A 27,979-nucleotide genomic window follows, 5' to 3' on the forward strand; every position below is an offset into this window, starting at 1 on the left:
GGGACAAACATCACAGTCTATGGAAGTTTTTCACGCTCGGATAATTGTGATCGCGATTTTCAGAGGATCGCTGCAAAGTTTGGGCTCATGCAGGAAGCTGTTGATCTCCCCTCAAAATTGTCGGCACACGATAGTAAGGAAGATGAACGCGTTAGGAAGATGAAAAAGAAGCCAGCCGATCTTGCTTTAGAAGCTTCGATAGTGAAAACTTCGGCAGCTGATGGCATGGCGGTCATAGAAGAAAACAAAACACTGGCAATCACCACCGGGACTCCCGGTGAAATCAATGACGCTTCCAAAATCGCTGACGTGATGGACAAGCTAGAACCCTCCTCTTGCTTAAGCGGACGAATAGCATTTAGTTTTTTTTTCTTTTCAGCAGGGCTCTTTTTCGCCCCTTAGTCTCTTGCTTACTTTATTAATGAGAACTTAAGCTTTGTTTCCTTAAAAGCATTGCAGTAATTCGGAACACCCGAACCACATCATCATGAACCTTGTTTGCATATTTCGGCGAACACTGGTGCGATGAAGAACACGTCCAAAGATTGCACTCCAAAAAAGCCTCTGTTCGGTACTTTCCTTTGCTATAGATGCCTCAAAGAGTGCCACAAATAGCAAGGATCAAGAAACACGTATATTAACGACCCACGTTCGGTACTTTACTTATGGAAGTATCAAAGAACGACGGAGTCATCGGCAGAGCTAGTGCTACCGATATATTCGGGAGCTGCTGTCAAGACATGCATCGGTTGAAAGCAAAGTTGCACATACAACAGGTTTAGCAAGAGCCGCAACACGAGCTGATCACTCAAATAATTTGCTGACCAACGAACACACATACGCTTAAACGAGTAATTAAGATTCGCTCCTTCAAAATTTGCCAACGGCATTAACATGGTAAAAGTGCATATATATGCATCTACCGATAAAAATAGTTTAAGCCTAATAATCCAAACACTCGGATGTAGTAAGTAACCAAGTCTTCTATTTACAATAGGAACACGATTCTGAATTATTCTTGTGGAGTTTCTTTTTCTTCAGATGCCTTCGAGGTTTCTTCAAGCCTGTCGACAATTATAGTGGCAGGCAGTCCCACCTTCGGGTACAGCGGTTCCAAATCGCCCACCGCATTGGCAATTGATAGCAGGTTTGCCGAAGGATAACGCACAAGGATGAGGGCAAGTGTAATTCTATCTCCTGCAAAAAGTTGAGCTCGAACCAAGCTTCGGATCTTCTTGGTGTTACTAAATTCTGACATTAAAGTCAACAGCGTGGGAGGGACCGCGTTCAAAGGGAACATCATCTTCCATATTACTCTCAGCCCTTTATATCACTTGTCGAAGAAGCGATGGACCTGCTGGAAGCCTTCGAGTGCTCTTTCCAGAAAACTTCATCTAATGATGATAGCTGAGTCAATGCGTTTACACGCTCGTGAATCCACTTGTTCTCCTCAGCAGGGTGATACGTCTCCGACGTATCGATAATTTCTTATGTTCCGTGCCACATTATTGATGATATCTACATGTTTTATGCATACTTTATGTCGTATTTATGCATTTTCCGGCACTAACCTATTAACGAGATGCCGAAGAGCCAGTTGCTGTTTTCTGCTGTTTTTGGTTTCAGAAATCCTACAAAGGAAATATTCTCGGAATTGGATGAAATCAACGCCCAGGGGCCTATTTTTACACGAAGCTTCCAGAAGACTGGAGGGGAGACGAAGTGGGGCCACGGGGCACCGCCACACTAGGGCGGCACGGCCCAAGGGGGGCCCGCGCGGCCCTAGCGTGTGGGGCCCCCGTGACTCTCCCGACTCCGCCCTTCCGCCTACTTAAAGCCTCCGTCGCGAAACCCCCAGTACCGAGAGCCACGATACGGAAAACCTTACTGAGACGCCGCCGCCGCCAATCCCATCTCGGGGGATTCAGGAGATCGCCTCCGGCACCCTGCCGGAGAGGGGAATCATCTCCCGGAGGACTCTTCACCGCCATGGTTGCCTCCGAAGTGATGAGTGAGTAGTTCACCCCTGGACTATGGGTCCATAGCAGTAGCTAGATGGTCGTCTTCTCCTTATGTGCTTCATTGTTGGATCTTGTGAGCTGCCTAACATGATCAAGATCATCTATCTGTAATGCTATATGTTGTGTTTGTCGGGATTCGATGGATAGAGAATACTATGTTACGTTGATTATCAATCTATTACCTATGTGTTGTTTATGATCTTGCATGCTCTCCGTTATTAGTAGAGGCTCTGGCCAAGTTTTTACTCTTAACTCCAAGAGGGAGTATTTATGCTCGATAGTGGGTTCATGCCTCCATTAAATTTGGGACAGTGACAGAAAGTTCTAATGTTGTGGATGTGCTGTTGCCACTAGGGATAAAACATTGATGCTATGTCCGAGGATGTAGTTATTGATTACATTACGCACCATACTTAATGCAATTGTCTGTTGTTTGCAACTTAATACTGGAAGGGGTTCGGATGATAACCTGAAGGTGGACTTTTTAGGCATAGATGCATGCTGGATAGCGGTCTATGTACTTTGTCGTAATGCCCAATTAAATCTCCCTATACTTATCATATCATGTATGTGCATTGTCATGCTCTCTCTATTTGTCAATTGCCCGACTGTAATTTGTTCACCCAACATGCTATTTATCTTATGGGAGAGACACCTCTAGTGAACTGTGGACCCCGGTCCATTCTTTTACATTAAATACAATCTACTGCAATACTTGTTCTACTGTTTTCTGCAAACAATCATCATCCACACTATACATCTAATCCTTTGTTACAGCAAGCCGGTGAGATTGACAACCTCACTGTTTCGTTGGGGCAAAGTACTTTGGTTGTGTTGTGCAGGTTCCACGTTGGCGCCGGAATCCCTGGTGTTGCGCCGGACTACATCCCGCCGCCATCAACCTTCAACGTGCTTCTTGACTCCTACTGGTTCGATTAAACCTTGGTTTCTTACTGAGGGAAACTTGCTACTGTGCGCATCACACCTTCCTCTTGGGGTTCCCAACGAACGTGTCAACTACACGCATCAAGCAAATTTCTGGCGCCGTTGCCGGGGAGATCAAGACACGCTGCAAGGGGAGTCTCCACAATCCAATCTCTTTACTTTGTTTTTTGTCTTGCTTTATTTTATTTACTACTTTGTTTGCTGCATTATATCAAAACACAAAAAAATTAGTTGCTAGCTTTACTTTATTAACTGCTTTGTGCTCTATATCAAAAACACACAAAAAATATTAGTTACTTGCATTTATTTTATCTAGTTTGCTTTATTTACTACTACTAAAATGGGTACTCCTGAAAATACTAAGTTGTGTGACTTCACAAGCACAAATAATAATGATTTCTTATGCACACCTATTGCTCCACCTGCTACTACAGCAGAATTCTTTGAAATTAAACCTGCTTTACTGAATCTTGTTATGAGAGAGCAATTTTCTGGTGTTAGTTCTGATGATGCTGCTGCCCATCTTAATAATTTTGTTGAATTATGTGAAATGCAAAAGTATAAGGATGTAGATGGTGACATTATAAAATTGAAATTGTTTCCTTTCTCATTAAGAGGAAGAGCTAAAGATTGGTTGCTATCTCTGCCTAGAAATAGTATTGATTCATGGACTAAATGTAAGGATGCTTTTATTGGTAGATATTATCTTCCCGCTAAAATTATATCTTTGAGGAGTAGCATAATGAATTTTAAACAATTAGATAATGAACATGTTGCTCAAGCATGGGAGAGAATGAAATCTTTGGTAAAGAATTGCCCAACCCATCGACTGACTACTTGGATGATCATCCAAACCTTTTATGCAGGAGCGAACTTTTCTTCGCGAAACCTATTGGATTCAGCTGCTGGAGGTACCTTTATGTCCATCACTCTTGGTGAAGCAACAAAGCTTCTTGATAATATGATGATTAATTACTCTGAATGGCACACGGAAAGAGCTCCACAAGGTAAGAAGGTAAATTCTGTCGAAGAAACCTCTTCCTTGAGTGATAAGATTGATGCTATTATGTCTATGCTTGTGAATGATAGGACTAATGTTGATCCTAATAATGTTCCGTTAGCTTCATTGGTTGCTCAAGAAGAACATGTTGATGTAAACTTCATTAAAAATAATAATTTCAACAACAATGCTTATCGGAACAATTCTAGTAATAACTATAGGCCATATCCTTATAATAATGGTAACGGTTATGGTAATTCTTATGGGAATTCTTACAACAATAATAGGAACACACCCCCTGGACTTGAAGCTATGCTTAAAGAATTTATTAGTACACAAACTGCTTTTAACAAATCTGTTGAGGAAAAGCTTGATAAAATTGATATTCTTGCTTCTAAGGTTGATAGACTTGCCTCTGATGTTGATCTTTTAAAATTGAAAGTTATGCCTAATAAGGATATTGAAAATAAAATTGTTACTACAGCAAATGCCATCCAAGTTAGAATTAATGAGAATATAAGATTGATGGCTGAATTGCATGCTAGGTGGGAAAGAGAAGAAAATGAAAAACTTGCTAAAGAGAATAATGTAGCCAAAGTTTGGACTATTACCACCACTAGTAATGTTAATGCTCCACATGTTGCTGCACCTCCTACTAATAATGGTGAAAGAATTGGTGTTGGCAATGTTTCTACTTCTAATGCAAAGCCTGCAAAACTGCCGGAAACTGCTAAAGCTCGAAATCGCCTATGATAAAACTGCTGAATTTTTTTCCAACATTGGGGATGATGATCCCATTGCTGTAGATCATAATGGTTTAGACTTTGATGATTGCCACATCTCTGAAGTCATAAAGTTTTTACAAAAGCTTGCTAAAAGTCCCAATGCTAGTGCTATAAATTTAGCCTTTACAAAACATATTACGAATGCTCTCATAAAAGCTAGAGAAGAGAAACTAGAACGTGAAGCTTCTATTCCTAGAAAGCTAGAGGATGGTTGGGAGCCCATCATTAAGATGAAGGTCAATGACTTTGATTGTAATGCTTTATGTGATCTTGGTGCAAGTATTTCTGTTATGCCTAAGAAAATTTATGATATGCTTGACTTGCCACCATTGAAAAACTGTTATTTGGATGTTAATCTTGTTGATAATGCTACAAAGAAACCTTTGGGGAGAGTTGATAATGTTCGTATTATGGTTAACAATAACCTTGTCCCCGTTGATTTTGTTGCCTTGGATATTGAATGCAATGCATCTTGTCCCATTATATTGGGAAGACCTTTTCTTCGAACTGTTGGAGCTATCATTGATATGAAGGAAGGTAATATTAAATATCAATTTCCTCTCAAGAAAGGTATGGAACACTTCCCTAGAAAGAGAATGAAGTTACCTTTTGATTCTATTATTAGAACAAATTATGATGTTGATACTTCGTCTCTTGATAACACTTGATATACACTTTCTGCGCCTAGCTGAAAGGCGTTAAAGAAAAGCGCTTATGGGAGACAACCCATGTTTTTACTACAGTACTTTTATTTTATATTTGAGTCTTGGAAGTTGTTTACTACTGTAGAAACCTCTCCTTATCTTAGTTTTGTGCATTGTTGTGCCAAGTAAAGTCGTTGATATTAAGGTTCATACTAGATTTGGATTACTGTGCAGAAACAGATTTCTTTGCTGTCACGAATCTGGGCCTAATTCTCTGTAGGTAACTCAGAAAATTATGCAAATTTATGTGAGTGATCCTCAGATATGTACGCAACTTTCATTCAATTTGGGTATTTTCATTTGAGCAAGTCTGGTGCCACTTTAAAATTCGTCTTTACGAACTGTTCTGTTTTGACAGATTCTGCCTTTTATTTCGCATTGCCTCTTTTGCTATGTTGGATGAATTTCTTTGATCCATTAATGTCCAGTAGCTTTGTGCAATGTACAGAAGTGTTAAGAATGATTATGTCACCTCTGAACATGTAAATTTTTATTGTGCACTAACCCTCTAATGAGTTGTTTCGAGTTTGGTGTGGAGGAAGTTTTCAAGGATCAAGAGAGGGAGATGATACAATATGATCAAGGAGAGTGAAAGCTCTAAGCTTGGGGATGCCCCGGTGGTTCACCCCTGCATATTTTAAGAAGACTCAAGCGTCTAAGCTTGGGGATGCCCAAGGCATCCCCTTCTTCATCGACAACATTATCAGGTTCCTCCCCTGAAACTATATTTTTATTCCATCACATCTTATGTGCTTTACTTGGAGCGTCGGTTTGTTCTTGTTTTTGTTTTTGTTTGAATAAAATGGATCCTAGCATTCATTGTGTGGGAGAGAGACACGCTCCGCTGTTGCATATGGACAAATATGTCCTTAGGCTTTACTCATAGTATTCATGGCGAAGGTTGAATCTTCTTCGTTAAATTGTTATATGGTTGGAATCGGGAAATGCTACATGTAGTAATTCTAAAATGTCTTGAATAATTTGATACTTGGCAATTGTTGTGCTCATGTTTAAGCTCTTGCATCATATACTTTGCACCTATTAATGAAGAAATACATAGAGCTTGCTAAAATTTGGTTTGCATGTTTGGTCTCTCTAAAGTCTAGATAATTTCTAGTATTGAGTTTTGAACAACAAGGAAGACGGTGTAGAGTCTTATAATGTTTACAATATGTCTTTTATGTGAGTTTTGCTGCACCGGTTCATCCTTGTGTTTGTTTCAAATAACCTTGCTAGCCTAAACCTTGTATCGAGAGGGAATACTTCTCATGCATCCAAAATCCTTGAGCCAACCACTATGCCATTTGTGTCCACCATACCTACCTACTACATGGTATTTCTCCGCCATTCCAAAATAAATTGCTTGAGTGCTACCTTTAAATTTCCATCATTCGCCTTTGCAATATATAGCTCATGGGACAAAATAGCCTTAAAAACTATTGTGGTATTGAATATGTACTTATGCACTTTATCTCTTATTAAGTTGCTTGTTGTGCGATAACCATGCTCCTGGGGACGCCATCAACTCTTTGTTGAATATCATGTGAGTTGCTATGCATGTTCGTCTTGTCTGAAGTAAGGGAGATTTACCACTCATTAAATGGTTAGAGCATGCATAATGTTAGAGAAGAACATTGGGCCGCTAACTAAAGCCATGAATCATGGTGGAAGTTTCAGTTTTGGACATATATCCTCAATCTCATATGAGAACATTAATTGTTGCTACATGCTTATGCATTAAAGAGGAGTCCATTATCTGTTGTCTATGTTGTCCCGGTATGGATGTCTAAGTTGAGAATAATCAAAAGCGAGAAATCCAAATGCGAGCTTTCTCCTTAGACCTTTGTACAAAGTGCATAGAGGTACCCCTTTGTGACACTTGGTTAAAACATGTGTATTGCGATGATAATCCTGGTAATCCGAGCTAATTAGGACAAGGTGCGGGCACTACTAGTATACTATGCATGAGGCTTGCAACTTGTAAGATATAATTTACATGATACACATGCTTTATTACTACCGTTGACAAAATTGTTTCATGTTTTCAAAATAAAAGCTCTAGCACAAATATAGCAATCGATGCTTTCCTCTTTGAAGGACCTTTCTTTTACTTTTATGTTGAGTCAGTTCACCTATTTCTCTCCACCTCAAGAAGCAAACACTTGTGTGAACTGTGCATTGATTCCTACATACTTGCATATTGCACTTGTTATATTACTTTACATTGACAATATCCATGAGATATACATGTTATAAGTTGAAAGCAACCGCTGAAACTTAATCTTCCTTTGTGTTGCTTCAATACCTTTACTTTGATTTATTGCTTTATGAGTTAACTCTTATGCAAGACTTATTGATGCTTGTCTTGAAGTACTATTCATGAAAAGTCTTTGCTTTATGATTCAGTTGTTTACTCATGTCATTACGATTGTTTTGATCGCTGCATTCATTACATATGCTTACAAAAGTATGATCAAGGTTATGATGGCATGTCACTCCAGAAATTATCTTTGTTATCGTTTACCTGCTCGGGACGAGCAGGAACTAAGCTTGGGGATGCTGATACGTCTCCGACGTATCGATAATTTCTTATGTTCCATGCCACATTATTGATGATATCTACATGTTTTATGCATACTTTATGTCGTATTTATGCATTTTCCGGCACTAACCTATTAACGAGATGCCGAAGAGCCAGTTGCTGTTTTCTGCTGTTTTTGGTTTCAGAAATCCTACAAAGGAAATATTCTCGGAATTGGACGAAATCAACGCCCAGGGGCCTATTTTTACACGAAGCTTCCAGAAGACCGGAGGGGAGACGAAGTGGGCCACGGGGCGCCACCACACTAGGGCGGCGCGGCCCAAGGGGGGCCGCGCGGCCCTAGCGTGTGGGGCTCCCGTGACTCTCCCGACTCCGCCCTTCCGCCTACTTAAAGCCTCCGTCGCGAAACCCCCAGTACCGAGAGCCACGATACGGAAAACCTTACTGAGACGCCGCCGCCGCCAATCCCATCTCGGGGGATTCAGGAGATCGCCTCCGGCACCCTGCCGGAGAGGGGAATCATCTCCCGGAGGACTCTTCACCGCCATGGTCGCCTCCGGAGTGATGAGTGAGTAGTTCACCCCTGGACTATGGGTCCATAGCAGTAGCTAGATGGTCGTCTTCTCCTTATGTGCTTCATTGTTGGATCTTGTGAGCTGCCTAACATGATCAAGATCATCTATCTGTAATGCTATATGTTGTGTTTGTCGGGATCCGATGGATAGAGAATACTATGTTATGTTGATTATCAATCTATTACCTATGTGTTGTTTATGATCTTGCATGCTCTCCGTTATTAGTAGAGGCTCTGGCCAAGTTTTTACTCTTAACTCCAAGAGGGAGTATTTATGCTCGATAGTGGGTTCATGCCTCCATTAAATCTGGGATAGTGACAAAAAGTTCTAAGGTTGTGGATGTGCTGTTGCCACTAGGGATAAAACATTGATGCTATGTCCGAGGATGTAGTTATTGATTACATTACGCACCATACTTAATGCAATTGTCTGTTGTTTGCAACTTAATACTGGAAGGGGTTCGGATGATAACCTGAAGGTGGACTTTTTAGGCATAGATGCATGCTGGATAGCGGTCTATTTACTTTTTCGTAATGCCCAATTAAATCTCACTATACTTATCATATCATGTATGTGCATTGTCATGCTCTCTCTATTTGTCAATTGCCCAACTGTAATTTGTTCACCCAACATGCTATTTATCTTATGGGAGAGAAACCTCTAGTGAACTGTGGACCCCGGTCCATTCTTTTACATTAAATACAATCTACTGCAATACTTGTTCTACTGTTTTCTGCAAACAATCATCATCCACACTATACATCTAATCCTTTGTTACAGCAAGCCGGTGAGATTGACAACCTCACTGTTTCGTTGGGGCAAAGTACTTTGGTTGTGTTCTGCAGGTTCCACGTTGGCGCCGGAATCCCTGGTGTTGCGCCGCACTACATCCCGCCGCCATCAACCTTCAACGTGCTTCTTGACTCCTACTGGTTCGATTAAACCTTGGTTTCTTACTGAGGGAAACTTGCTACTGTGCGCATCACACCTTCCTCTTGGGGTTCCCAACGGACGTGTCAACTACACGCATCACAGGGTTCAGAGCTATGACTAGCAAAAGAAACAAGGGATGATAAGACGATGCATTTCGTAGAAAAACAAGGAGCAAGAGGACAAGGGGGCTTACAGTTCAAACTTTGTGTGGCCCTATGCAATTCAGTAAGAGCATAGCGCTCTACGTCAGCTGCAAGCTCGCTCTTCTTTCTGATAATAGCAGCCAAGGCATAAGTACTGCGCATATCCTTTTCCATCTGCGCAATCCGATCCTTCATACGCTGGAGTCGATCACTCTCAGAGACAGCACCCGAAGAATCATCGACAAATGCAGGCACAGGGAAAACCTGCAAAACATTGTTAAAGGGCATGATGGATTGTATGGATTCAGCACTGGAAGTTATTCCCATCGGGAGAGTGCAAGTAAAAATGTCGTAACAAGAGTACACTGGCAACATTGCCAGCATGGAATTTATTACAACCACACAAGTCTTATGGCAGGACATTGTTTTAATCAAGCTAAATTACAAGAATCAGGGGCCTGGGTCTGGTTTGACAAACTTGGACCAACTGATGATTTCTTTGCTGAAACCAGCTCAAGGATTTGGCGAGCACACTTAAGAGCCGAGGTTGTAAAGACACCCAGGTCGACAAATTGCCCATCTTGCTCTTTCGGCAGCTCTTTGGACATCTCTTCAATATCGGCTTTGAAGCCATGAACCATCATGAGTTGGAAGGCTAGGAGGGTGCCATAGGTACGCGAAGTACGTTTGAATACCTTGATAACTTCCTTGGTGTTGACGGCGAAAGCGTCGATCAGCTGCCCCAAAGTCTTGTCTTGATTAATCTTGGGGAAGATCATCGAGTGCATCCGTGCCATGGCTCCCTTGCCCTTCTGGAGGAGGTCCTGCGTGAGCTGGTGAGAAGCAAGAGTCATCGACAGAGCATTCGCCGGGGAACTGTTTGGAAGCTTGTCCAGAGCCTCGACAGGGATATCAGAAGCCTCTGTGAAGAACGAAATAAGAGGAGTTCATTAGCAAAGGATTGAATCCGCAAGGCAATAATCAACAAGAGAGTAGAAAGGGAATTACTGAGCAAGGCTAAGGAAGATTGGCGAACAAGATCATCTTTTCAATCGCCCGAGCTTCAGCGGCTAGCCTGGATGCCTCTTCTCCAGCCCCTCGAGCTCCTCCGTCAGGGAGTCGACTTCCTGGCGAGCTTCGGCAGCTATTTTTATTGCGCCCTCCAACTTTGAGGAAGAAGACTGGACCTCCTTTTGCAGTTGGGCCTTGTCAGCTTCCAGGGAAGTGTATTGGGAGGCGAAAGTTTCTAAAGACGATATGACAGCTCGCAAATCCTTAGGAAATAAGAAAAAACAGGTATCAGATGAAGAACTGTCGACCAAAGGTCCATTCTTGCGCTGGAACAGAAAAATACTTACAGGTTTCCCTGAAGAAGGAGTTGCGGCTGCCGAAGGAATATCCTTCCCCTTGGAAAGGGAAGAAGCAGTCGATATCTGGGCCGTGGGGGCTGCAGTAGGGGCCGAAGCCTCGGAAGCTGCAGGATTCGGCGGAACAGTGCTAGACTTGACCTTCTTGGGCGGAGGCTCAATGAGACCTTCGTCACTGCGAAAAAGAAAATTGGCAGAGTCAAGAAGAGAATGTGAATGGCAAGGACAGAACACAAATTCAGGGAAAGGAAGCAAGGATTTACAGGTCAAAAAGATCATCTTCGTCGGCAAAGCCGCCAGACGGTCTCTTCAAAGGCGACGCTTCGGCCTCCTCCACAACTGCATCAATAAAGGCAGCACGATCAGCGTCGTCATCATGCATTGACCCCGCTGTGTCGCTAATATCATTGGCTGGGGATGGAGGATTGATAAAGTCAGCCTCAGAGTTCATCGGATCATCGCGTTCATCCTTTGGGCTTGCGTTTTCTTCAGTATGAAATTCTACAGGGGCTGAGGAATCTCTTCCCTCAGAAGTATCGTTCAGCAGGTTTCGCAAGTCTTCAGGAGCTATGGGGATCTGTCGAAGTAAAACAAGTAAGAACAATGGCAGTCACATTGATCAAGGGAAACAGCGCAATAAGAGTATGGAGAGGAAAATTTACCTACATTGGCGGATGATCAACATCAAATGGTGGATGGGAAGATATCAGCGGGATTGAATCAAGCAGTTCCTTTTCTGATAATTCGGCGATATTTATCCTAGTCTCGTCCTTGGGACCCGAATGTAACCACATCGGGTGAGCCCTGACCATGATCGGCTAAACTCGACGCTTCAAGAACACAGCGGCTACCTCCGTGCCTATCATGGTCTGGCCATCGGCTTCTTTGATCCGAAGAAATCTATCAAATAACTTGTCGACTGCTGGCTTTTCATCAGGAGAAAGGGTATTCTTCCAAGACTGCTTAGGCTTGGATTCGAGAACATCGGAGAAGCGAGGAAGCTGGGATTCAATTGTTGAAGACTCCCTAATGTAGAACCACTTCAGTCTCCACCCTTACACAGATTCTCTCATCGGAAAGTTGAAGTAGTTAACTTCTTTGCGAGCGACAAATCCAACTCCCCCGATGACAAAGGATCCGCCGCTACTGTTGTACCTTTTCACGAAGAAAATTTTCTTCCACAATCCAAAGTGGGGCTCAATGCCCAAAAACGCTTCGCAGAGGGTGATAAAAATAGCAAGGTGAAGGATTGAGTTGGGAGTCAGCTGCCACAGTTGGATCTCGTAAACTCGAAGAAGGTGATGAAGGAATTTGTGGGCAGGGAGTGAAAGACCTCGGTACAAGAAAGACAAGCACATCACGGTAAAACCAACGGGAGGATTGGGCCGTGAAATAGCACCTGGGAGAATGACATTCCCCTCGTCGGAAGAAATTAATCCAAGGCTCCGAGCCTTCTTTTCATCACGCTTTGGGGTGGTAGACGCCAGCCAATCATCGGGGTTGGGCCCAGCCGTGGAGCTTGACGGTGCTGGCGGCGCCAGAGCTGGAGGAGAAGCATCTGGAGCGCCTCTCTTCGGCGGATTTGGAGAAGCCTTGGCGACGGTGCCGCTGCTCGCAGCGCTGGTGGCGACGGTGGAGTTCTTCTTCTTGACCATTTTTGGATCTGAGGAAGATCTGGGAGCGGCAGCGGCGGCGCAGCGGTTATGGGAGAAGAAGATGGATGAAAGAGAAGAGGACGCAAAGTTGGAGTATGGAAAGGGGAGAGCTTGCCCCGAAAGATTATAAAGTACAAGGAAACCTGAGGAATGAGCGAGCACGTGTCATTGTTCCTGATTTATTAAGAGGACCCTCTTTTCATCATTGATCGCAGAAATTGAGGAGACGCCTTGATAATTGTACGCGAGTAGCAGTCATTTCTTAAAACAGAACCGTGCAGAACTAGGGTGGGCCCGTCAGGTCACGTCTTGTCAATCAAACCACAGCAGTGGTTGCGTCATCAATGACATCGTGAAGCCCGCTGGAAGCATCCGAAGAAAAACGAAAAGCATCGGGTGGTCAACTTGAGCCTACGCACGGATTGCAAGCATCCGCACCTAGACTCGGGGGCTACTCCCATCGGGAGCGCTGGACGCGCACCCGATAAACGTGAACTCGAAGATATTCCTGTGAAGAAGGGCCTGAAGAAATATTTGAAGAAAAGGATGGAATGCTCAGCTCAAGTCTGCACCCGGTCACAAGCGCCCGTGTCCAGACTCGGGGGCCACTCCCATCGGGAGCGGTGGACGCGCACCCGATAAAACTTTTTTGCACTCCAGGATCATGCCTGGGGACTTGATTCTGTGTAGGGTAACATTGTTTTGCCATCGACAGTTAACCAGCAAAGCTGGACACGTTGATCAATATCCTTTACGCGTTAAACTTTACTGAAAAATACAAGCCTCGATACAAATGTATCGGGTGACCTATGAAGACCGGCAGAAAACTTCGGCAGAAGAAGACGTTCGAGTAGCACAACTTGAGTCTATGCACGGATTGCGAGCATCCGCACCTAGACTCGGGGGCTACTCCCATCGGGAGCGCTGGACGCGCACCCGATAGAAGAAGATGATGCTACAAGATGGAGAAGAACATTCTGTGGAGGCATGCTTTAGTCTCTACCCGAAATATCTTCGGCTAGACAATCGGGGACTACTGACGTGGGCATTACCCTTCGGGTAACTGACATTGCCCTATCTTGTACGGCCCAACTGGAGGCCCATGAAGATACCCGATGGCAAGGTGAGCCACTAGGACGGTGCTGGAGAGGATTCCTTGAAGAACAAGACGGGGAGGAGCCGAACAAGGAAAGTTTAGAGCTAGGTCTTTTGTAAACCTAGTCGTACCCGGACAGATCTCTTGAGACCTGGCCTCCTATATAAGGGTCAGGAGAGGGGCTGCCGAGGGACACAATCAATCTTAGCAACTTTAGCCACCATAAGTCTAGAGCTAGGTCGCCATAGCACTTAGCCTCTCGACGAGATCACAGCCGAAACCTTCGGCATCCCATTGTAACCCGATATTTTCATAATCAAGATCAGACAGGCAGGACATAAGGGTTTTACCTCATCGAGGGCCCCGAACCTGGGTAAATCGCTCTCCCTGCTTGTCTGTTAACCGATGCCTCGTGTCAGCCTACAGGATTCCATCAACCCTAAGCCCCAATCGGAGGGCATTGCCGAGGAGTACCCTCGACACACGGTAATGTAATATTCCATAGATAGGCATCTTCTATTCCGGCTAGGACTCTCCTTGTAAACCCTAGATCATGGCGCCTATATAAGCCAGATCCCAGGAGCCCTAGAGGCACAACCACAACTCATTGTAACAACGCGAAAGCGCCCAGATAATTCCAGATAGGCAGCAGTAGGCCCTGTCATCGAACAGGTGTTCCGAAGCTGGGTAAATCGCGTACCACCGTCCCGAGGACTCTCCGCCCAATGGCCCCTACTTCTTCTTCCCTCCATGAGGATTCCTCCTCTGGAGTACCGTCGAATAGGCAACGACAGTCAAACTCCGGCTATCCCTCATCCTATCAACATGGAATGGTGACAACCTTGTACATACCCCAACATATGTGTGCACTTATATGTTAGTACAACAAGATCATCATAGAATATAACATATACTTGTATGCAATCAACATAAACTACTCCCTCCGTCCCAAAATGTAAGGCGCCTAAGGATTAGTCAAAAGTCAACGTTTTTTAAGTTTGACCAAGTTTATACACAAAAATATGAATATTTACAATACTGAACCAACATCAATAGATTCACCATCAAGTATATATTCTTAATATGTCCATTCGATATTGTAGATGTAAATATATTTTTCTAAATATTTGTTCAAAGTTTGTAATGTTTGATTTTTGACCAATCCTTAGACGCCTTACATTTTGGGATGGAGGAAGTATGTCACAATTGCCATGAACATGTCATTGCTCAAACAAAGACATGGAGACACAAAATACCATGGTAAATTGATAGTTTCCACTACACATAATGTTTGCCAAGAGATTACAAGGTGTAGATGAAGATGTTGATGTAGAAGTTGATGAAGAGGTGCAGTACCAAGATGAAGACGGCGATGAAGATCCCCGTGGAGGCGGCCCGACGTGTGACTCCTGGAGGGGCGGCGGCCCTAGGGGGTAGCGCCCCCTTGCCCCTTCTTCTTCCTTGGACTTGGTACTGTTGTTGAAGAGGTTCTTCCCCTCCTTGGCCGCTGCCAAGGAGGAGGATTTTCGTCACAGTGGATGAATGCCTCCAAAACAAGGGTTTCCCCTCAATATATAGAGGTGGAGATGCAATCTTGGCCATGGAACGGATGCCCTTCGATCCAAGGGCTCTTAGGCAGCTCTAAAACCTTCCTAGGACTCCCCTCTGTCCTTTATGAGCCCATAGAGTCGTTTCTTCGCCGAATCACTCAAATATGGAAAGAGTTCGAGTTAATCACGTCACAAATTTACGTGTTTCCGGAACTACCTCTATACCCTTCTGCAAAACGAGCATATCTTTCGCACACGAACTCCATTTCGGGCGTTCTTCACATAAAATTAAACTTCTGCCAATTCTCCCCAACTTCTATCTCGTGCACTTTTTCCATTTGAGGCCATCTTCGGGTTTGTTTTGGGCAATCTTTAAAAAAATAGTCTACATGGACAGATTTCAAGAAACTCCAGATTTCACCATAAGAACCCATTTACTTCCATATTTGTCTTATTTCCTACTCAACAAAGTTTAAAACAGGAACGTTTGCACTTTTGCAACTATTATTAGGTTAGTCCCAATAAATATAATAAAGTTGCAATATAATAAGGATTTTATTACAATAAACTACAAAGTTCATAGCTACATTTTACATGCATCAACATCCCCAAGCTTAACCTATGCTTTTCCTCAAGCATAAAGGTGATAAAACTAACATGAACTTTGGAGTTTATTACATTACTTCTAAAATACTTTGACAAGAACTTTTCTCTATGCATGCATAATAAATTTAACATGGCAAATATTTGATACATAGCTTCGTCAATGAATATCAAAGTGTTACTAAATATCCACTATGTTGGTGTGTTGCTATCTATGCATGGTGTAAAAGAGATAATATACGGCAACACTAGTTGGACATGGTTCATTGATTGTAGCAACAAGAAAAATTCTCACATCGCGTTTGATTGAATCATGAGCAAGGTTTTTGAGATTTTTGATTCCTTCAATTGTTAACTAGTAATTCATCATACTTGCATTGCAAACCAAATAATAGGAGAATGTAGTATCCTTCCAGTCCTTTAATATTTAGACGCTCATAGAAGACTCATAGATGAGTAAGTAGCTAGTATCTTAGTTGACCAAAGGATAGAGTGAAAGTGGGATACGTGTTCGCTTCTTAGCTTTAACATATTATGAGTGGCTGGAGTTCTTCCCCTTTTGAGTATATTGGCATTTCTTTCATTTGCTTTTGGGAACTTCTTAGTTTTAGCCCTTTCTTTGGTGGCATCATACTGGCCAACTCATTGGATTCAATCTCTTCTTCTCTTTTTTTTTTCTTTCTCTTTTTCTTCCTCTTTTCTTATTTTTTTCCTTTTCTTTTTCTAAGTGGTGGCTCATTGGTTCAAAGGCTAGCAAGAGGTTGGTTGGTCATCTAAAGATACTATCAAACGACTTACATATGATTCAACGATGAGGTTCAACATTTGAAAGAGTGGACTGTACGTCACACAAACATCAACCTTCATATTTTAAAGACGCATAGGAAATAGTTTTTCATAATTGAATATGTGCCAAGTCCGTAATAACAAGCATAATGGGATGCATAGACTTTTATTCAAAGCTATTATTTATCAATCAAGTATAAGTAATTTTTTTCAATAATATCTCATTTTCATCAAATATAGCAAGGAGAACACAAACATAGAAAACATCTAATCTCACTTCCCATGCATACTTGACTTTCAGCCTTTTGTTTTTGTCCCCTTTTTCTTTTAATGGCATGCAACTTATTTTCATTAAGATATTTAAGAATATGACAATTTATTTTAGTATCTCTTTTATAAGAATGCAAGGCATTTGTCATGATGTTATTATTTATTTAAAGCCAAAACTAGACACAAATAAAATAAAAGACGCTCCAAGTTTCTGCGAGAATTCTATGTTGCTCAGAAAACAAAGTTTGGAAGTGTCCAGACTGAGAGTTTTAAAATAAATCCAGTGGGGTGCCTTGGGCATTTCCAAGCTTATGATCTTCACCATTCTTGAATAGCTCTTGGTGTGATGTGTGAAAAAACTTCAACAAAAAAATTTCTCACTTTTTTTCTACGGGGTGACATTTAGTGGTACAAGAATAGCATGGTTCTTGCTATTTTATTCAAGGATAAAATTATATATTTATGAACCAGAGAGCACATAATGTCCTAATCATTCTAGTATATCAAAAAAATTAAGAAAAAAATATTTTGATACTTAAAAGAATGGTTCTAACATTAAGAGGCAGAATCTTTCCAAAATTTTAGCAGCCGAACTGAATTTTTCCGACCACTTAGACATATCAAAAATTGTAACCAATTTTTGTTCATATAGAGGATGAAAATTTCCAGCTACTGTGAATTTATCAAGATTTTAAGAGTTACCAGAAAAATTAGAAAAATCGTGCACTAAAAAGTGCAGCGCGGGAATCAACAACTCCATTTTTGTTTCGCAACTTTTAACATTCAAATAGGTAAAACTTTGTACTTTAATTTAGAAACCAGAGAGTAAAATAAAAAGAAACTATCTTGAAACATCAAGCATGCATAGGAAAAACTAAAAAAACTCAAAGATAAATGAAAATATGGTCCCCACAAACATTCGAAGGGATCTTGAAGATAAAACTAGAACATGAGTTTAAAATGATTTACTTGAGATATTTGAAATAAGAGGGGGATGCATGGGCATCTCCAAGATTATGATCTTCCTACTTTTGGTCCTCTACTTCTACCTCATCATATCATGTTACTCATCTTAAACAAAGAAATATTTTCATCTCCATGATATTCCAGTGACTACAAAATGGTTAATTCTCCAATAATATGATAATTTCTACCAAGTTGGAAACTATAATAATTATTGGGAAAACATTGTATTCAAGAACTAACATTATAAAATAGAAGCACTCTTTTTTATTTTATTTTAATGTAGGAAGAGCTTTAATGATATATTAAGTAACAGTAAAATAGGTCGACACATCAACTTGAGAGCGATAATCGTTGGATCCCCGCTAATGGATGTTTCTAATTGATCGGTCGTCAAACGTCACCCAGGGAAATTTTCTTACCCGCGACCACACGTATCATAGGCCCCAACGTCACCGGGCTATGCTTGCCAAGCAGGGTTGGAGGCTCCTCACGAAGCCGGACTCTCTATGTGCACGTATCATGAAGGCGAAGTATTTCCCTGATTGCTACATGTTTTAAGCACAGTGCAAAGATGGTATTTCGTACGCTTGGCGGAGTATACTGAAAGGAATCGAGGTTCTGTGGCAAGGTGTTATCAAGAGAGCCGGTGATGGCGCTATGTGGCAGGACCCTTGGCCACCAAGGTCCTGGAGTCGGCGACAAATCATTGTTCGGGGCCAGAAAGTGATCTCCAAAGTGAGTGAACTATTGGATCCTACCACTGGCACTTGGGATGTGGCTCTTGTGTGTGATACCTTCTGTGACCAAGATGCAAGCACTATTCTAGCATTAACTATGTATGAGGATATGGAATATGATTGGGCGTGGCATTTGATTAAAAAGGAATTTTCAGTGTCAAGTCTGCATATAAGCTACAGAGACAGTTGACTGATATTCAGTTGGGATAACAGGAGAGTTCAAATTCTATGCAAGTTCTAAACTAGAAAGAAATATGGCATGCAGAATGCACACCAAACGTTCGACAATTTTTATGCGCATTGCACATAATAGTTTGCCGTTCCGTTTGAATTTGCAGCGACGAGGTATATATGGAAATTGACCCTATTTGCCCACTATGCAATCGCCTTGAATGAGGATGGGTGTCACTTGTTTTTGAGGTGCAAAACTGTCAAGCCTTTGTGGCGAAGCTTAGGCCTAGAAAAGATTCGCAAGAACCTAGTAGAATGCAGTGGCCCTAGAGATGTTATCTCTCGAATTCTACAGCTTAGAAAGGACCTGAAGCTGTGAATCTTGGCCTTGCTTTGGTGGCGATGGAAAGACAGGAACAAGGTAGTTGCAGGTGAAAGGGCAATACAGAAGTGAACCTGCTTCGACTGATCACTTAAACTGTAGATGATTTTCAGCAGTTGCACTAACGAGCGAGCGAAACAATGAAAGCATAAACACACCTGGACGGTCCCTTCAGAGGATGAGCTTAAGTTAAATATTGATGGCAGCTTTTGTCCAGTCAATCGAAAGGGAGGGTGGGGCTTTATTCTGCGCAACACTAACGGTGAAGCAGTGGGTGCAGGTGCTGGAGCTTTGCAATATGTGTATGATGCCCTTTAGGCTGCGTTTGGTAGCAAAGTTTTTTTGAAGTATTTGTGCAATACCACAGTTTTTAAAAATACCACAGTTTCAAATACTTTGATGTGTTTGGGTACGACTAAAAACTGCAGTATTAATACTTTAGTATCCCTAAAACTGTGGTATTTTTGAAGTATTGCAAAAACAACTTCAGACCTCTTTTTTCTAAAACGGAGGAAGAGATAAAACCACTGTCGCCTCGCTCGCTACTTTGAGCTGCTGCCGCCGCCTATATTCTTGACAATCAGATCGCTTCAGCCATGAGCAAAGGAGAAAGAGTGATTTCATCCATTATCTATTTCCGTTGGTTTGATCCGGCAGCTGGCCTGCGAGCGAGCTTGTGTAGAAGGGCTATTGCTCCGGTGTCCCCCCCCCCCCCCCCCCTCTAAACTTTGTTCTATTTAGACGGCTAGGATCTGCTGATACCCCTTCGTGGGTTGACTTAACATGTGTGTTTGGTTCATGGGCAAATATGTACGGGATGGGATGGGATAAAATATGTTTAATTAACGATTAATAGAAAAATATAAATATGTCATTAACACAACGGTTAATATGTAATTAGCGGATCCTTTTCCCTTTGTGGTGGAGGCCGGACCTAGCGGGCGGCCGCCTACCCGTGCCTAGCAAGGTCACTACCCGCACATACTTAGCGAGGCCGTTTCTTCGACTGTGTGTGGCGCAGACGTAGCACGCTCGTTGCTCGCCACGCCATGGCCGAGCTAGGGAGCCACGTTGAAAATCAAGCCCGCCGCTTACCGCGCCCTGGAGGCCGCCGATGTCGAGCTGGGGAGCCACGCGGAAAAGCAAGCCCACCGCTCGCCGTGACATGGTGGCCGCCGCTGAGCTGGGGAGCCACACATACGACGGTGGCAGGTGTCGGAGTCGCGTCGATGGCCATGGATTCTCAGGTGGCTAGTGAGATTAGTCATGAAATTCACGGATCATATGGTCCAGCCTTTCTCAGAAATATTCGGCTTTTGGGATGGGATCATCCATATTTTCTGGTCACGAACCAAACACACGTTTACCACCTGAACGTCGTTCGCCAAGGGGGGGACACCGGAGCACAGCCCGTGTAGAAGAGCTTGATCTCCTTGTATCTGCTCTGCGCGGGACTTTGGTGGCGGCGCTCGTTGCCGCAGGCAGAACGGAGCAGCGGTACTTTGCCGTAACATTATCGGTCAAGGTGTCCATACCGGCCTCTTGTTGTTATAGTTTCGTGCATGAATTCAGTGCAATCAGTGCAGATTCCAACAACCATGCATGCAGATATGCAATAGCCATGCACACATCTATATGTCAAAAGAAATCATACATTTATACCTATATAAAAGTTAACCCCTTTTGCTCCAAGGAGAGCGTTTTTGGTCATGTTCACGTAGCTATTTTATCCAATCAAACCGTGCCACGATAGAGATTTTTACTGTAGATGGAGACCGGTAACTGTAGATCATTTATCTCTGGGATTTGTTTCTCCTTTTTTTCCGCGTGAGAAATCCGTGATGACCGGCTCCTTCCCGGTATTCCCACTTTATAGCTTCCGGTAATCGCTCTCTCTCCTCCTTTTGTTCACCTTCAGTTACCGGTCAACCGGTTTATTTCCCACGATGGATTGGTCAAAGCGGTGTTGCCATCTCCAGAACAATCCAGGTCCTCTTCCTTGCCAATCCCCACCGCTGCTCTCTTCCTCCCCAATTCTCATCGCTCAAGTTCCAAAAAAAAAATCCCATCGCTGCCACTCGAGTGCTCCACCCGGTGGGGCGGCGTCCCATCTCCCTCCATGGCTGCCGTGTCTGTACCGACGTATCAAGGTTGAACATCCCCAGGACGAGCTCCTATGTGCCTTGGCCCTGCTGTGTCTAGACAGCTGCAGCTCCCCACGACCTCGCCGGTTCGTCCGATCTATGCCTGCTCGGCATGTAGCAACACAACCTTCTTCCCCCACTCCTCGGGCGCCATCGCCGTCGACGCATACTGTACCAAGAGTCACACAGGGTGCGCTGGGTTCATCCCGCTCCTTCGAGCTGGGGAACACCCACAGGTTGAGGTGGCATGGCTCCGCCATCACCATCGTCAGCCAGGTACACTTCATCGGCCGTCGGTGCACTATCATCGGTTCAGAGGAGGATAGGCGGAGCCTGGCAGGATCAAGATGCTTTCTGCGGTGGTGTATCATCTGTGCCATCCTCTTCTGGATTGTTTTCTTCATTTGTTCCTTACTTTTCTCTACGGGTTTATCAGTTTGTTGCTTTCTGCTCCCTAAAGAAGATTTTACTTTGTGATGTAGGCCATTGGTGTTTCTCAGCGGCACCTAGCTATTGTTAGTCCAGCGCCATAGCGCTCTGCCATCAAGCTGGGTATCCGATGAGTGCAGGTCATCTTTACAGGCCATCAGTGCTGAAGACACACCCTACTATCCAATATTTGATTACCCCTACATGGAAGCAGATGTGAAGCTAACCCAATTTAATAACTGTTTTTTCAATAGGAATCCAGATCGTGGAAAAATTATATCCTTTTCTTCCCAAGATCACTGCAATTCAGCTCCGTACATGATAGCCTGTATTTTGTGTGCTAATTATGTTGTTCCATTATAGATGCCTAATTCTGCTACCTGACAAACACAGTCAAAGTAGCTCTTATTTGATCCACTCTCCTAGCATCAGAGGAAAAGATAATCTTGCAACATTACTATATATCAAATGCCAATATCAGTAACTGTGCAAAAATAAAACAGAAAGCAGTAGACAGGAAGTTCTTTTATAAGGTTAGTATGCTGTATTCACATATATCCACTTCAGAATTTTGTATGTTCAGATCAGAAAATTGCATCTTCTCCATGAAATAAAGATTTATCTTTGACAGATATTACAGGGAAACACAATGAAGGAATATGTCCCAACCAAGAGCTTTCACCAACAAAGAGAACAACTGAAGGAAAGAACAACTTATACATTTGGGGATGTTCACTTTTTCTCACATGTTCTCACTTCTCTGCTTTGCTTTGAAGACAAATATTGGTACTAGCATTCTTTTTCCAAGTATTTTTTGGTAATTTTATTGCGCATTACGAGTCATCCTTTTTGTTACTTTGTCGGACATGCCTTATTATATTAATGTGAGCTTCTGTTATGTCCACATAGTTGCAGATGACTTGCCATTTGATCAGTGTGTTGGATACTTTAGTTCATACTAAGGGAGCTTATTGCGTGTTCAGCGACAGCCGACTGTACCTAATCCTATCAAGAAAAAGATGTTGGAAGACTGTGTTATCTTCAGGCGGTAGTGCATAGAAGGATTGGTATCTGATGCTCAGTGCATAAATTCCTTCTATTACATTGCAGACTGTGTTATCTTCAAAGCTTTGAGAGAAGAAAATACTCTGTTCAGATTCTCAGATTTTAGTTGTCGTACCGACCTATTCATGTGCTCATGTTTTTTTTATGTTATTTAGAAAAAATGAATCCATCTAAATGCTACTGTGGTAAGTTCCTGAACATTATTCAGTCTCAAAATTTCCATTGATATATCCATTATAGGGGCTAATCATCTGGAATCTTTTGCACAAATAAGACTATGTTTATGCAGCCTATCCAACCTTCTATCCACTACCGCCTGCAGTCAAGATTCTCAGATTTTAGTTGTCTGTACTATACCGACCTATCCATGTGCTCATGTTTTTTTATGCTATTTAGAAAAAATGAATCCATCTAAATGCTACTGTGGTAAGTTCCTGCACATTATTCAGTCTCAAAATTTCCATTGATATATCCATTATAGGGGCTAATCATCTGGAATCTTTTGCAGGAACAAGACCATGTTTATGCAGCCTATCCAACCTTCTATCCACTACCGCCTGCAGTTATTCAGTACTAAAACTACTCACGGAATGCCTCCAATTTGTCACGGCATGTCTACTTGGAGACACAATGTGATCAGTTCCTACTTGCAAGCACAATGTGATAAGTTTAGACAATGCCTAGAATGTGTTACATGCATTTCTTATTAGTGATGCACATCAAGTCAAGGCATAATTGGAGTCCCAAATTTTGCATCTCACGTTGTTGTTAAAAAATGTGACCAATTAGTCTACTAATTAATACAAAACATCTATAGATTGCCTGGTTTAAGTTCTGTCACTTTACTCAGCATCTGTATAATGGCATCTTTTCTTGCCTCTCCGGTATTTTGTTTATATATTGATCTGGTGGGAATTATTTGCCTTACGGAGAAAAGCACTGAAAAGCGGTACGACCAGAGGCAGTATAATTCCTATCCGATGAACATAATCTGAACCTTTTTTGTACATGAATCTGAACTAATTTTTGCTTGAGGACTTGTGCTTGCTGTCCTGTTTTAAGTGAGATACTCGCTGGTTGTTGGAATTGGATGGTTGCAAAATCGGCATCTAGAATCATTGTACGGTTATAGACCCCCAGTCTCAGTGGAAAGAACAGGTTGATCAACATCTAAATTGCATTGCCTCCTGATGAAACCAACGGAGCACATGCTAAAGCAAGCTACCAGTGGAACAGACTTTTGGGTTTGAAGTACTGCAGCATGTTTCAGAGTTTAGCTATGAAATAGTACAGAAGGTGTGTGTGCCAGATAGGAATGATATTTCTGGATTTTCCTAAAAGATTATGTGGTTTGGCAGCCACTTGATCATACATTTTGTAGGACGGAAACAGGAAATTCCTTCATCACCTGTACATTAACTAAATATATGGAATTGGTTGGTACAAGTAAACATCAACATAGAACAGTCAAATTCTTGACACAACAGCAAAAAAGTTTATCTTCTCTTCTTTCAATAATTCATTTCACCTACAGAGAGGAATGGAACACGAAAACGCTTTACAGTATACCAGCAAGAAGTAGCGTACCAGGCCCTCCATCCATTCCTTGGAGATCCGATTCGAACGAGCGCTGCAACAACAGAGCGCCTCCCCAAGACACCCGCCACCACCGGCACCGCGATGTCAGCGGAGCGCTTCGGATCCCCACCCTCCCCACCGGCTCTGCTTCTTTCTCCCCCGCCGTCGTCGATGGTAGTGAACAAGCCACCTCCAAGCGTGGCCGCCAGCTACAGCCTACGCACGCCGGCGCCATAGTCCCAGGCACCAGCTCTACGCCGGATCGACATCTTGTGGGGAAAAGAATAGGAAGTAGGCGCCAGCGATTCTCCTTCCGCCATGCTTGATCTCGAGCTCCAGCAGATCTATTGCTCTTATTTTTCTCTCTATAAGCTACTGGTCAGTTTACCACTTTACTAGAAGGAACGAGCCTCCTCTCTATTCGTTTTGTTATTTCAGTTACTGTAGCTTCAAGCAGGAAAAAAAGACACAGCCGAGCACTGCATGAAAACATAATAATTAAGAAAAAAAAACTATTGGATATGCCAGGTTCAACTAAAAATTGTATCCGTCAACTATCTAGACTGAAAAGCGTGTAGATCAATTCAGACAGCACTTAATACTACATCCAGATGCATTTCATTTGAAGTTCAGTACGGATCAGAAAAGATAATTACACGTACAAACTCCGTGAGGATCTAGCCTACTGCAAACAGTACAACAGCTCTTACTTTTTTTTTTTTGCAAAAAGATCTGGGATTAAAAGAAAACATTAAACAGTACAAAACACCTTAAAAAAATTACAACAAAATCCTTAAATGCTCTTCGTTTTCGTCGACGGTGCGCCGCCGATGAAGCTCCATGGCGATCCGAAGATCCCTTCAAACAGAAGAGGTCCTCGAAGACCACATCACTCCCACAAGCTTCTCGACGTCACAGCAAAGGTTATCTAAGTTACACCTATACTAACACTACTGCATTAGAAACTAATACTTCTCAGCAATCTCTTCAAACTGGCTGGCCCCCTCAAAAAATGCAACCAAACAAGCATCTTCTTAGCTAGCAACATAAGGAGAAGCCACCAAATTACACCCAGGATTGACCCCTTCTAACGTTCGACACCATTTTACCCTCAGGGCTTCAACTTTCAATCTTTCTTCTTCAAAACGTCCTATTTTCTATTTTCTGCACTGACACCACTTAAGATCCTTCGTCTCAAATGTGCAATTCTTCTACTTCTGCTAGAAAATTAGCAACACGGGCGCGGCGTGCCGCCGCGCCTAAACTTACTAGTTAGTATAAAACATGGTCAGGGATGGTAAAATAGCACTTCCCAAACACCTTGATGTTTTTGCCAAAACTGAGAAATACTATAGTATCAAGAAACTGCAGTATTTTTCCCTATGCGCAAAAATACTTCAGTTTTGTAATACTTCAGTTTAAAAAAAACTTTGTTGCCAAACTAAGCCTTAGGCTGAAGCTGATGGGTGTCTTGCTGGCCTTCAATGGTCGAAGACGCCCAGCCTCCCAGCCTCCCAGCCCTAACCGCCGCCGCCGCCGCCGGTAGCGCCTCCGGGGCAAAGATCCACGGGGCGTGGCGGCGGCGGGGGCCCTTCCTCGTCGACGCATGGTGGACGGCGGCCGGATCTCCCCTCCTCGAGCTTGGCGGACGCGCAGATGGGATGGGTGGCGGCGGCCTGCGCTGCGCCGCCTTCTCCCGTCGGCTCTCCCATGGTGGATCGGCCAGCGCGGTTGGGATGGGCGGCGGCGGCCTGCGCTGCGCTTCCTCCTCCCGTCGGCTCTCCGCAGCACTCCGGCAGGGGCTGGTGGTGAGCGGCGGCCAGGCCCATGGCCTGCGCCATTTCCCCCCCGCCTCTCGCCGGTGAGTGGAGGCGATCTTGGGCTTCACCCGCGACACGAGGTCGCCCGGGGCAGCAACCTTGGGTACGACGGTGGAGGTGGCCCTCTTCTTCGCCGGAGAGGGTCGGCCTGCGGTTGGTGGTGGTGGATCTATCGATCTATCACCGCTTTCCGGCGGCGAGATTGAGATGCTTGGAAGCCGGCGACGGAGTCGCCGGTGGAGGGTTGGAGTGGCCATCCCGGGATGGTCGCCGACGTGGGGGTCCGACCTGAATAAAGGATGTGGTCCTAGGGTCTCTCTTGCGTGAAGAGGAAGACCTACCGGAGGCCTGGACTCGTGATCTAGCCGGAGTGTTGAGTTCCGAAGGCTCGGTAGGCGAATGTAACAGTGTTTGTGCCTCGGAGTTTCTTGGATCGGTGGTATTCGGTCGTGCGCACCCATGCTTTTATTCCGACCGATTGGTTCTGGAGGGAGCGGCGCGAAGCTCTTTTTCTGTGTTGACATCAAGTGACTATGGATCCATGATGAAAGTCGGAAGAAGAGAAGTTCATGAAGGCCGGAGGGGAGGACTAGCTAAGGGAGGTTCAAGTCTCCGCGCTGTTGAGGGACTTGCTTGGTGTTTCGGGCTTCACAACAGCGGTATGATAGTAGGGGCGATAACACAGGTGAAGTTCAGAGTCTTACCTTTCAGGGTGAAAACCCAAGGTCTGGCCTTAACTGGTTGTGCCTGGCAATGACCTTGTTGGAGGCATTGTTTTGAGAGTGGGGACTATCTTCAGGGTGAAAACCTAAGATCGTTGATCGGGCGACGACGGTGTTAGAGCACTGTTCCCTTCTTGGAGGCGTCGTTTTTGGAGAGTCTGTATTTCAGGTGTTGTCTAGGCGGTGGATGTATTGTTGTTGTTAGGTCCGAGATACTGTAGCGGAACTTTTGTTTCTTAGTTTTCTTTTCTTTTTTTGGCTGTGTGCATCCGTAGTGCCATTAGGGTGGTGCGTTGTTGCAGAGGCTGGGTGTAATTGATATCTTTTTGATATTAATATATTCCCTTTATCGAAAAAAGTTCATGGGGTATAAGCAAATCCAAGTGGAGACCGATTTCCAAAAGCTGGTTCAAGCCATCGCAACTAATGTTCTTCCGTGAAATTAAGTTTCATACTACTCTCAACTTTTCTAGTTTTTCCATTACGTATTGCCCAAAGGCATGTAATAATGTTGCGGACACTTTAGCGACGTATGGAGCAAACTTAGGCCATCAATCCTCAGCTGTTTGACCGGATGGTGCGCATGAGTTTGTTCATGTTTAGTGGCCAGCGATCTATCTGCGTCCACCAGTTAATGGAAGTTCATGTTCCATCTAAAAAAAAACGTTACCGGGCTTCTACTCCCGAGACTGATCTCGTTAACCTGTCGTCAATCGGGCCAAATTGAGCTGAGAAATAGAGAGGCCCAGCTTGTGCATCCCTTCCATCCGTCGCTGGCACTTCTGCGCCGCCATGACCAGGATGCACAACGTCCTCCCCTGTTTCCTCGCAAAGAAAGATGTGAAAGGGGCGCGTCGGCCGCCCACATGGATGGGCCCATCTGTCCGGCGGTAGTACCCACCACGATGAGCCATATGTACGGTGGTGGCTTCATCTGGCCAGGCAGCGGCCACGCTTTGACATTCCTTCGATGCCGACTGTGATCTTTAC

At 43.6% G+C, this 27,979-nt stretch overlaps 2 long non-coding RNA genes across 4 annotated transcripts; both read left to right on the plus strand.

Annotated features, from left to right (window-relative positions):
• Positions 1 to 20,903: 20,903 nt before the first annotated feature.
• Positions 20,904 to 22,823, plus strand: LOC127294297 (uncharacterized). Of its 3 annotated transcripts, none has more exons than XR_007846519.2 (3): positions 20,904 to 22,337; positions 22,436 to 22,590; positions 22,714 to 22,823. It is a non-coding gene; the product is annotated as an uncharacterized lncRNA (long non-coding RNA). The 3 variants fall into 3 exon arrangements; XR_007846520.2 differs by having other exon boundaries at positions 22,720 to 22,823; XR_011742946.1 differs by lacking the exon at positions 22,714 to 22,823 and having other exon boundaries at positions 20,904 to 21,734; positions 21,858 to 22,337; positions 22,436 to 22,691.
• Positions 22,824 to 22,916: 93 nt separating this feature from the next.
• LOC127294298 (uncharacterized) lies at positions 22,917 to 23,773 on the plus strand. Its single transcript, XR_007846521.2, has 2 exons — positions 22,917 to 23,295; positions 23,378 to 23,773. It is a non-coding gene; the product is annotated as an uncharacterized lncRNA (long non-coding RNA).
• The last annotated feature ends 4,206 nt before the right edge of the window (positions 23,774 to 27,979 follow it).

Source organism: Lolium perenne, chromosome 4, assembly GCF_019359855.2.
Source record: "Lolium perenne isolate Kyuss_39 chromosome 4, Kyuss_2.0, whole genome shotgun sequence".
Classification (NCBI taxonomy): domain Eukaryota; kingdom Viridiplantae; phylum Streptophyta; class Magnoliopsida; order Poales; family Poaceae; genus Lolium; species Lolium perenne.